Source organism: Rhopalosiphum maidis, chromosome 1 (assembly GCF_003676215.2).
Source record: "Rhopalosiphum maidis isolate BTI-1 chromosome 1, ASM367621v3, whole genome shotgun sequence".
Classification (NCBI taxonomy): domain Eukaryota; kingdom Metazoa; phylum Arthropoda; class Insecta; order Hemiptera; family Aphididae; genus Rhopalosiphum; species Rhopalosiphum maidis.
In genome coordinates this window covers 72,858,189-72,871,603 of record NC_040877.1, presented here as the reverse complement: position 1 = coordinate 72,871,603, position 13,415 = coordinate 72,858,189, and positions in this window count along the sequence as shown.

Sequence of the window (13,415 nt, the reverse complement as noted above, 5' to 3'; positions counted from 1 at the left end):
TGAACGATTGCGGTGTAGACCAGTATTTGGTAGTATCTTTGATTTATCTGAGTTTGTCATTAAGCGTACCTTTTCATTCAGATTCTCATAAATTGATACAATATAAATGTTAAAATTCTTACGAATGTCAATATGTGATAAAAGGTGCGTATTTCTATGTTCTGCCATAAGATTATATTTTACTGTTTTTTTGAGCTACTTTGTCAGATTTCTCATGGCCATCAATTCCAGAATAGTTTGGTGTCTACATAAACCGTATGTAACTTATTTTATTTATCACAGGGTACCCAAATTCAAGTTATTATTAAGATTGTTAACAGCGCTATGCAACTCTGTACAAATGTCAATAGTAGGATCAGACAATGAAATGTCTAGCAGCCAAATGACAACGAGTGAATCCACTATCTAGTCACCCTGTGACGACCAACAAGGCCGACTGTAGTCATTCGGAGAACGCCAACCTCTGGAACGCCGATCATTCATTGCGGGCTCAAGCAAGACCACGTGACCAACGTTGTGGTACTTGTCGTAGACGTTCTTGACGACGTGTTGCCGGCGGCCTATACTCCTCAACCAGCGGCGAATCCGTTGCGCCTACCGCTCAGAATTAGTTGACTATTAGTATTATCCACTATCTAGATTCCCGACAAAAGCCGTCACAACAACCGTTCCTAGGTGTGTTGCATACCACTGCGGCGTCACGTCCGGCGAACCAGAAAATACCGACAGCAGCTTAGAAAAGTTGATCTACCATTGCGACTGAATACAAAAAAAATTCTTTTCAGAACCATTAACAAAGTGTTCTAAATTTGTTATCGAAAATCAACCATAGTTTTTTTTACGTTGTTAACAAAAATAAAAAGTGTGTTACCTAAAAATAATTTAGATTTTGAATTTTGAATTTTAAATTTGGTTTTTTGGTTGAGAAAATAAAACCTGAGTGGAAATACCACTTAGACAAGTTATTTTAGCAATCTCGAATAAGACGTGTTATTGATTTTTAATGTTTTCTTTTCGATATGAATATGAATATTATCATAAAACATGATGGATTTAATATAATAGGAAATTTTATCAGATTGATTTTTAATTGTATCACGAAAAAACAAAATGTTTAGAGGGATCGTTTTAGGACTTTGTTTTTGTTGTTTCGTACAAACGCAATGAAAAAAGTAATCTAGTCTAGAAATACAATATTACAATTTTTAGTATTTTATAACATTTTGAAATTCTAAGTATTTTATACCTGTTATTATTATATCTATACATGTTATATTTTGTCCAAAAACAATATTATTCCAACGAACAACGTACACAACTAAAAACATAAAATAACATTTGAATGAGCGGTGTGAGTAATTTTCAAAAAGCCCTAAGAAAATCTTTTCAAGTGAATTTTGACATTATCGTCTAAGTTTTGTGCTTTTTTTTATCTCCGTACCAGCCAAACTATATTATAATATATACATATATATATATATATGATCCAGTGACGCCTTAACGACGTTTCACGGGTTCAAAACTCAGATTCTTTGGCCCCTCAACACATTGAGCGCATGTACAATATTATTCTAGAGATAACGTTATTATAATAACAATGTATAGGTAAGGTACCCGTAGCACTCAAGCCATTTTGACGGAAAAAGCTGAACATTTTGAACGCGACGATGTGCCGTGGAAAATAACCCACGTTAACTGTATTATACATCATTATAATATATTGTACATGTATATTTTTATTTTTATTACTATTGCTCATTGTGTACTGTGTAGATAGTATTATAGCAGTTATGGCAGCGTGAGGGCGACAACGAGTCAAGCAGAAAATAGTTAAGTACGTTTCTCCCTCAATGTTTATGTAGCATTATTATATAACATCGCGTTATCTCAGCGATGCCGTCCCATACGAAGAGTGTTCTTTTTCCGAGAATTATTATGTTATATTTGAAGATATCCTCATCGATACGCGACATTTTATGATATTACTTAAGTAATAATAAGTACCTATATGATAAGAATTAAGAATAATATTACATGAAATAATTGTGTAATCGAAGTACAACAATGACTTCATTCGGCGATTTCGGCATAGCGTCCAATAATTATTATAATTTATAATATTGTATTTACCGGCTACCGACACGTTTTTATGGCGAGTGGTAGAAGCGATTTCCCCCTACCCAAGTACCAGTAGTAGGTATAAATGTGTATAAATGTGCCAATCAAAATCAACATTGTGACTATTATTAAAGTCAACATAAACATATTATTTTGTTTCTGTGATAAAGTATGAGATAAAGATTACGTAATATTTTTATCTCGCATTTATATATTATAATTATAATATACGATCTGTACTCTGTAGTCAATTATGTGGTTTTAATTTAATAGATTGGAAAAATCATCCTATTTATTCCTGTTTGGCCGTTTTATTAAAAAAAATTAAAATTTAACTATTAAAAACTAAAAGCAATAATGAGGTGAATGATAATGCTATTTATCAAATTTGTTGTGAATAAAAAAATATAAAAACTACCTACAGCGTTCCTTCGGCCATCGAGTCCATCGCATATTCTAGTAAGTACCTACCGATGGCGACGATTTGAAGTGCTCGTGCATGTTTTTCCAGTAGTTTCAGGTTTTTCCAACGGTAACCCTATATAACCTTTTTGAAAAATGCATGTTTGGTCTATATATATACATATTATATTCACTAGTTTTATAAAAAGTGTAACTCTTGTACATATGACATTATATAATATCATAATGAGTACATAAATAATATTATGTTATTATTAATATTATCAAATCAATACTAATTATACGTAATCGGTAAAACGCTTATGAGTTATAATATACAATATTGTTATCATAACGTCAAGTGTTTTTTATACTAATAATCAGTGCTCGAAAACAAAAAAATGTCTAGTGTTGAATAACTTGAATCGTCTTGATGACTAACTCGACGGTTTGTTATGTAAATATAAGTTATAATATAATGTATTAGGCAAAATAACAGTTGTATGTCGTACCTATATTTTTTTTTTAAATCATATTTCAATAGCATATACACGGACATAATAAATTATTACGGTATTCGGTATGTATGTACTGATAGGTATGCACACAAAGGTTCTACGCATATCTATATAATATTATATTCGTGTACGTTTTTTTCCCCATTTTAAACTCGTCCTGTTTTTTTATTTTCTGAACATTATTATTATATCAATATGAACGTACATGTTTACATGTTGTATAATACATGCGAATCTGTTATACATGCGCACAAACGTTACCTACACATAAATATAAATATAGGTGTATAAAATATACGGTTTACCATATTTTTTCCTTTTTAAGGAATAAAATGCGTATACAAATGAAATAATCAAAGCGCAATTAAAATTAAACATAATGGAACATAGGACTTTCGGTTTCCTGTAAGATAGTATACAGTAAAACATATTATTATATCTCAATTATAAAATTGAAACCTACTTTGAGCGTATATATATGTATTATACACCACGTACTTATAGGTATATTATATTAATATTTGTAAAATGTAATACCATCGCATATAGACGCCTAAAGATATTACTGTTTAAAGAAATAATTCAACGTAATTGTTCCCAACGATTATTATTAGCTTTATTAATTGTATACAAGAAACGTGGCGTACATTTTTTTTTTTATGTAATAAGGATGTGAATCAACTTTGTAGGGGTAAAAAAATAATAATAATATACATAAAGTTAAGCAAGATTTTGAGAAATGAAACGCAAAAGGATTACGAGGAAAAAGGGAAACTCAGCTAATCTAGCCCCGTTAAGTATAATTGGAGCATTTCATAGAAAAGAGTCATACTTATTATAACGAATTCGAATTGAAAAAATTCTCGAGTCCATTCCAACGTTTCCGTAAAAACGATCATGCCATTTCATTAAACCTAAATAAAAGATTTTAAAGGTATTTTTTTTTTTTTTGATTATTTGGATATCAGATGAAGTACCCAGGTTTTTAACGTTTTTGTCGTTACCATTAAAAATAATAGAAAACCGTTTTAAATTAAAGGGTCTTACATAAAAAAAAGCTATCCCAAAAGAACATACATAAAAAAAAAGCTTTAGGCCATTTATTGTCCCATTCCAAGCAAAATCACCAATAGCTTTAAACTTGTCTGTAAATAGATTTTACTGTTTTATTTTTCAATTAAATATAAATGAATAGCATCTTTCAAAAAAATAATATGATCAATTTTGAAAATATCCATACTATATTATGGTAACGTCTATTTATAATATAATATAAAAATACTATTTATTTTCGAATAATTATAAATACCGAATTGTTCATAAAGACGAATCTATGGTGGGCATGTATTTAACGTAGGTTACTTTATATACCCACTTTTGCATCTTTTACTTAAAAAAAGTTGATATTGTGATTTTGAAATATACGGTAACGATGTTCCAAGTCATGTTGACACTGTTATTGCAACTACAGCAGGCCGTCAATTGTCTGGTCCCGAAAAATAGTAAATTTATAAAGCACATTATATCCTATTACAATATTCACATACTTTTAACAGTATTTTTGGACAAGGGTACAACTATTTTTTTCTGACTAATTTCTTAAACAATAGTTATGATTGGTTATCGTTTTGGAAGAAAAATATCAGTATCCAATGAAAATAATGTAGAAAGATTTTCTAATATCCTACTGAGCGGGTGAAGGACTCTCTATTTCAGTTACATTTGAAATATGAGCAGTGAGAACAAAGTTGCAAATACCTATTCACTGTACCTGAGCTAAAATTCTGTGTATACCTATGGTTATTAGTATTTGCGCCAATATACCGATCTTATGATTATCGTGGTTGTCGGCAACGACTTGGGAATGTGTTGAGGACGGGAGTGAAGAAGGGTTACCCAAATAGTAGATTCAAAACTTTGAATATGATATACACAGTGATGTAGTCCATTTGTATGTCAACTAATATTAAATAATAATAAAAATACAGGCGCTCAAATAACAATTCTTACAAACTAATAATTCGTTAAAATTGAAAATTACATAATAAAATATGGTGTTTGACCCACTGGACTTAATCAGTGGCGTACGCAGGATTTTACAATGAAGCTCCCCCCCCTGGCTTGAAAATAAATAATTACCGAGTTGTCACAGACTTGGTGGCCTTAAAAATAAAATAGTTGTTTTTGTATGTCTTACTTAAACTAAGCATAAATTAGACAAAAATAAATATGAAAAAAATAAAAAATATATTTGTATAATGCTAAATATACGAGTAAAACTATCGGAATGTTGGCTAGCTTAACAAGGTTTGTTGGATTGTTAGTAACATCAGCTCAATTGTAATCATAAATTATAGATACCTATTTATGGACCATGATCGTAATCACAGACTAGGATATAAATATATATATATAGGTAATATAAATGTTAGTTCGTGATTGTAATAGATGGGTAAATACACGCTTTGAGATACTGTATTAAACGGTGGGTAGATTTAAAAACAAAAATAATAATACGGGAAATGGAGAGGGGCTTCAGTATAAGTTGTCACCCCCTCCCTCCGCATACGCCACTGGACTTATTCATATAACCTGAATGACGACGACAAACAGCTACCACACGGTACTTTGCTGAGACGGTGACAGCGGACAAGCTTTGTAATTTTCGTGGATTGCAGGCAGTACTTCCCAAAACAATACGTGTTCCCAAACGTAATTAATCCGATCAATTTAAATTAATTTGATATATTATTTACATATTGGCATATTTTTTAATCAATTAGACAATACTGGAGGACTATGTATTCATCAAAAATCGGTGTACTTAAATCATGATACTTATAATATATAGTGTACAATATTTAAATATATTATGCTCAATGTATTCAAATATCGACAAAAACAGTAAACGGCGGGGTGTTTCGAAAACTACGTTTTAAAATTTTATATTTTTTGGACCTTTTTTAGGTGTCACCTGTATAAATTATCATATTATTCTAGTGATTTCGAATTCACGGTATATAAATAAGGTAGCGAAAATGACGAATAAGAAACGTCGCCGCAGTGGCCGGAATAGCATTTTTCGTATAGGTACGCCGCAGAGAAATCAATACTTCGTTTGCGTATATATAAATATATGCCGCGTATTAAGTATAATGTATTTATTTTACCCATCGTCTTAATGGTGGATAAATATTTACACTATACAAAAACCATCAGTATTATAATTTTTCTATTTTAAATGATCGGGTTATAAATACTATAAACGGTTACATAATAATATGATTTTAACATTTTATGAATATATCATATAGTTAACGAGTACGGACCTACTTATTAAATGAACAGTTGTTTCGAAAGATCAGTGTACGACGAACACAAATTAATCCAAGAATATGTCAAGTTAAAACCAAAGACGAAAAAATATCGTTGCCAGTTAAAACAACGCAACTTCTTTCAAATTCCTACGAAAATGACGCAATCACAACAATGAACTAACTATAACGACTGATAATAATAATAATCAAATTGCTCATTCGAACGATGGGCATAATGTTTATTTTATAAGTTTAAAACGAGGCGCAATATACGTAGTCATATGAATGAAAGAAGCAGATGGAACGTTTACGATCAAAACAACATACGATATTGTCGCTTTTATACTCGTGTTTTTGTATACGGTCGTTGCTACCGGAAGTCGTAATCTTGCAAAGTCATGTATACGCGCACGCGATGTTTCCGGTAATGTGAAAAATAAATGCTTAAACCAATCGTGAAAAATAAAATATCATATTATGTATGTATTAACATTTAACACGCACTGGCTCATTGATGGTCTGCAAACCGGAAGTCATTCTAAGACGGTGAGTAGTTAATATGTTTCCGTCTAATAACAAAAACGGTTTACTAAACATAGATTGCAAATTCACTGATAAACAATTTAAATCTATACCATCTCTCGGGTGCACTCAAAGAATTAAAATCCCATAGTCTAACTTCACGTTTTGTAAAAAGGTTTTATGACTAAACCATTGAGAAACACTCTCACTTCATTTTGCAACTTGACATAGAACTATTTTCCACCTCAACACTGGTATTACAACCTTAATCTCCTTAGGAAATGCATATTATATGGTTCTTCCGTCTCCGTTTTAGCCACACATTACATTTGTTTCATTTCCTTACATTTATGTCGAATGTTTACCCCTAACTCCGCACACTCAACTATGACAACCTTGCAAACTTTAACACTTTCTGTCACCTCTCTTCAACTGCCAAAATTGACAGCGTAACTTGACTAGTGTACTTTTATAAGTACCTTTACCAACATCCCCTTCAGTATAAAATACATTATTTTTCACCCAACAAAAAAATATTTTGTTCCTTATATTATTATTCTTCAACCAAATAATATTTCTATTTTTACTTTCCAAACTACAGTAATCATTTGATTATCGAGGCTTATTATAACACGTATGTTTAAACATGTAAATATAGTAGCTTAAAAAAAATAATAAAAAATAATATGTATTTTCTTTAAATATCTATACAATTAAAGTATTATATTCAAATTACAAATCTTTATAGTCATTAAAATTTTAAATTGTATACATTTTTAACTATCTACTAAGTTATTTTTAAATATTCATGATTTTAACAAATTCTTTAGATATTTACGAGGACTTACAAACGTGTGACTTAGCAAATTTTCGTTCACCAGTTTCAATATTGTGCTATTAGTTTTGATATTATCAGAGTGAACTGACCTATTATAAAATTCAAACGTAAGATTATTATCCAGGGCCCTATGAAGGCTTTATTGATATTATTATTTTTAAGTAAGTTATGATCATTTTTAAATGTACAGTTTTAAAAAAATTATAATTTACTTAAAAATAATAATATTAATAAAAAGCTACGTGAGGCCCTGGATAATAATCTTAAAATCTTACCATTGAATTTTATAATAGGTCAGTTCACTCTAATATCAAAACTAATAGCACAATATTGAAACTGGTGAACGAAAATTTAGTATGTCGCACGTGTGTAAGACGGAGATAAGTGAGACGACAACACATGCGGATAGTACGTGTCAACGTCCTCTTAATTTATATAACACTTATATAAAACATTTTAAGGCTTGATATTTTAAACTTCAAAATTGTATTTTAAATCATAGACAATAGTCAATCTTGATTATTGGAAATCAAGTTGGAAATCGATCGGATAAATGTATATCAAAATTAACTATTAATTCAAGATAATTATTTAGAATTTATTTAGTTTAAAAGTAAACGGTTAGAAAACAATTTAAAGTTTATTTTATTTTATTCTTAAATTGTATGATAATTGTATATAATTTTAAATACAGGATAATTCGCCAATAATGATGTCCATCCCGTTTTTCTTTAATATCTAATGCAGTTACTTAAAATCTGATTTTATGTATAAAAATGTGTATAAATATTTTTATTTTATTTTTATCACAAAATGTATAGTCAAAAATACATACAACTTTTATAAAACTTAAATTAGGTATAAAAATGGAAAAATAAGAAATTACAGTTTGAAAGGTTATCCCATTGCATTAAATTATAGAATTTAGTAATTTATAATATTATAAATATTCATTATTTCATTTATATTTTTTGCCATTTAATTTTTTTTTCTTGATTATTAAATTGTCTTATTATTTTATTGACTAAATAAATTTAATTTTATGCAATTTTAACTAACTGAGACACTGGATTTTTTTTTTACAAATTAAGAAAATGTATCTATTTTCACTTAAAAGTTATAATTATATAACCATCTAGTTGAACTGGTGATTAATTTACTATTTTTAAGAACAAATATTATTATATATACTTATATTAAAATTTATAATATAAGGTATTAGATATTCTCAATTCCACCGCACCGGTTGCGGTTTGTTTTCGTCCGTTTGGCACGAAATAATAACATTGGCGCATTACATTAGTCGTGTCGTACCGCGAAAAACCCAAAAATCCCGTCAATTGTTTGGATTTCTGTCTAGTCTGGCGAAAGGTCACACTATGGTACATTAATTATTGTGTGTGTGTGTGTGTGTGTGTGTGTGTGTGCATTTCATAATAATGTAATTCAAACGATCGTTGTGGTTTCGATCGAGTGCCGTACTCGTGGCGACATTTTAGCTCGTCTGACTACCACCGTAGTGCTTTAATGGAAAAATTTGCTGTTCGGAGTAAAAATATATTATCACATCCGGAGAAAACACATTAATAACAATAGTGCATTTTTCGTCGTAGGTTATGCGGTCGATTAATTTTTGTTTTCACGAAGACCGCAGCGGAGAAGATCTGCCATTATATCTTAATGTAAGTGTATCAAGTGTAGGTATGTAGGTACGATATAGACAATTATAATATTATATCGTTATAAAGTGTCACCCCATCGTAATTGTAGTGATTGACTAGTCCTGTCTAAACTCTATGACGACATGCTATTGTTTCTTTAACAATCGATTATAAATCATGATTATAGAATATTTAAATATGTTTACATGCAACTCCGCTACTTATAAGCCAGTTATGGATTTTTGAAAAAATTGCAGTCTGCAAACATTACAACATAGGTCTCAATAAAATAATTGGTTGGCGGCCGTGCAATATTTGTGTTAAATTATTTTAGTTATGATTTTATTAACAATTAACTATAATTATTACTGTCTAATATCTATAAACCCAACATCAACATTATACCTAAATAAATAGTTTTATGTTAAGTGAAATATTCATATTGAAAGATTTAAAGTTATCTAAAGATAAGACAACTGTTTATGTAGATGATTTGTACGAATAATTATCTTTAATACACGCCCGACGCGTGTACTTTCGCAGTCGATACACTTCACATGACGTATCATTCCTAAAATGATTTAATCGAATCATTTTCTATTCTACTTTTGATTGTTCAAAAAAGAATGCTAGAAGCCAAATTTCGCGCAAGCGCAACGGCCCATTTCTATACATTTTTGTATTTACTCTGTGAAATCCATGATGGTAAACTATTTGTTGTCGTTCAAGGTAACAGGCGCAAAACTCGACAAATAAATATGATGTATATATATTTTTTAATAATCCCTTGAGGTGTTATTATTTTGGTATACGGTTTTAGATTAATCAGAGGCGTTTCTATCGGATTTCCGCGATGTTTCGATTTGGCGAATTGACATAACCCAATTCTAAAGATGAATCCAGCGCGTCCAAAACAAATATTTTCGTTTTCCGCATTGAATGCGATTAGTAAATCATTTGGGAGTATACACTGTATACATATTATAATCTGATTTAGCGATAGCATGCTTTGCCCGGATTTAAGTGCTACGTCTTAAAGTCTATCAAAAAATGCACTTAAATATTATCAATAATGCCACTTCAACGTAATAATGCCTTTAAAAATTGACCATTTTTTTTCTATTGTCGCACTACGCGAGCGTTAGAATAACGAAAGCTTAACTTTCGGAATTGTTAGCACTTAAGTATATAATATTATAATATATTTATCTTAAATATACTAAAAATAATTCTAAATCAAAATAGTTACTAAATCAATGAATGCACAATATAAAAATTAATACAATTGTAAACTTATTAATTAGTTGTTTTTTTGCATAAAAAAAAATTTAAGATAATAATATTAACTGAATTGAAATTCGAGCCCTAATTGTATTATGACAAAGTAGATATAGTACATACTATTATCATATTAATATGCCTTGGCTTATCAACTTCTTAGCAAAAGCATCCGCAGAAAACTATAACGCCACCGCTGTCGATGCAAAATCGATAAGCATGCGACACATTCCAACGGAAATTTCAATATTTTTCCATACCTATTAAAACGGTTTCAGGAAGTGTGATGTGTGTATATAGTTCACAAATATTTGCGAGTATGCGTTTATCGCCGGTTAATTTATTTATTTATTTTATCTGTTTTTTTTTTTTTTGTCGAGACCGTACGACGTAGAATTAAAACAAATAATAATAAATTATAACTAGGTCCGTTTGGCAAAACCCTATTATAGAAATCGCATTATTTCACCCGGTGCACTCGGTATCGCGTAGTTTTTCTCATTTTTACTCCAATTATATTATTTATCAGCAAACATACGACAATATTAATAATACAACACACGTATTTTGGAACGAGTACAAGTATTACAGTGATACCGTTCCTACGAACGAATAACGTTTAATTTAAGACACCGTGCTGGCGGTGATCTCGTTCGGTAGTAAACTTAGCAAGAAAAAAAGAAAAACAATCGACGAAATCGATATAAAAACAACAACGACGACGTAACTTTCAAAGTACAAAAATTTAGAACACGAAATATTACCGTCACCACTCACCGCATGAGTAGGGTAGTGAGTCGTATCGGCAGGACGAATTGAAACCGATATAAATGTGTATGGTGTATTGTGAGTGATTTTATTTGTCCCAAAGTGTTATTAAGTTTTCCGTTTTAGTACGATCATTTCGAAAAGTAAAACAGATTTCGAAACGTTGTTATCTGAAAAAAAAGAATTACATATCTTGACATCAATATATTATTATATATATTTCTACTTCCAAGTAAAAAAAATATATATTGTATAAATATGTCGTTCGTCTTTCATTTTATTCAATTGCATAATATTATTTTTCACTTTAAAAATCCTATTTCGACGTAATATTTTGTAGATACCTGGGCGTGAAATATTTTAGTTTTACATATTATTATTTGTCGTCGATGTTCACCATTAAACAGTTTAAATTGAAAATTATATTTAATCGTTTGCGTCGATAATATTATATTGTCGCAACGCAAATATTCGTTCAGACAATGCAATTATTTTTTGAAAACCAACTCTGAAAGCGTTACCTCCGGCTTATGTTTATTTAACGATAGCTGACGCACGAGAAGAAACCATTAAACATTTTACGTGACGATTCTATAATTAATATTATATTTTGTTATATAATTAAAATCGAAGCATTTATTATACGGAAATCTATATTGCAAATCGTTGTGATTCATTCCACGAACGAGAGGCTCTCATACGGAATATGTTAAAATATATTGAGCAGAACTTCGCGTGTTCAACGAAATTGTTTTACGTAACTGAATATACGTAATATTATATTGTTATGCAACAAAAAACTACCTATAACATACAATTTACATATAAACATTAGGTAGAAACTATACTATAGTATAGAGATGCTTATTAATAAATATTAATTATAATAATTATTATCGAACGGAGAAAAGTGATTGCGTAATGACAATTATTATAACAATCGATTACAATATTATATATTATATAGTACATGGACAGGCAGAGTGCTGAAAGTTTATATTGTTCTGTACAGCGAAAGAACACATCTTAACTTTGAAAACAATTGCGTGCGATTTGATCGAAACCGACGGATTACATTGTGTGCCACACCACGCTCTGAATCGAAATAATTATGATAGCTCAGGTAGGTATATTATTATAACAACACTTATATTATATGGTTTCTCCCAGAATTATGATATTTTACAAACTTAAAATTTTGTATTATTTTGATTTTCTTTGTTGTCGTCAAATCTTTTACTGCGGGCTCTTCGGGATACTCTGAACATTTTATTATTAAGATTCGAAAATTCGACAATTTCTAGTAACGTGGGGTCGTGGCCTTACAATAAAAACCACATGGCGAAATAAAATGAAATCATCATCAAACTTTATTTAGGTCTTATTAAAATTTAATAACTTAAAAAAATATATATTTCAAAATATTCAGCACTTTGTGATACATAGACGTTTATTAAAATTTTAAAATTCTCTGTAAATAGACTTATTAAAATCAAAGGACAATTTGATCGGCATAAAATGTTCATATTTGAAATAAGAATAACAATTACAATGATATGACTATTTCACAAAGCGTGAGAATTTTTCCTGTTTGGTTTTGTATTAAAAACACGTCTGCTCCGTTACTCCTAATTATTATAAACCACAAAATTGTCGATTTTTGGTGATTCGAAACGGATTATAATAATATTGGGTTTCAACTCTCGAACATTACGGTATTGTCGCCAATGGATGTCGTTATTGTGTGCAGGTGTTTTCACCAATCGGAGACGCCTTTGCGTACTACCAAAGTCGATGAAAACATAATAGCGCGTGTATCATGGACATTATAAAGGTAGGGTTCAAAAGAGATAAAAAAAAAGAATTTTATAATATCGTACTATCCCACGTTTATAGTCCATATATATCCCATGTACCTAACAAAGGGTGCCGTTCATGCACCGTGTATGAGTTTCATGGTGAAATAATATCTTTTATTTTGTTGGAAAAAATG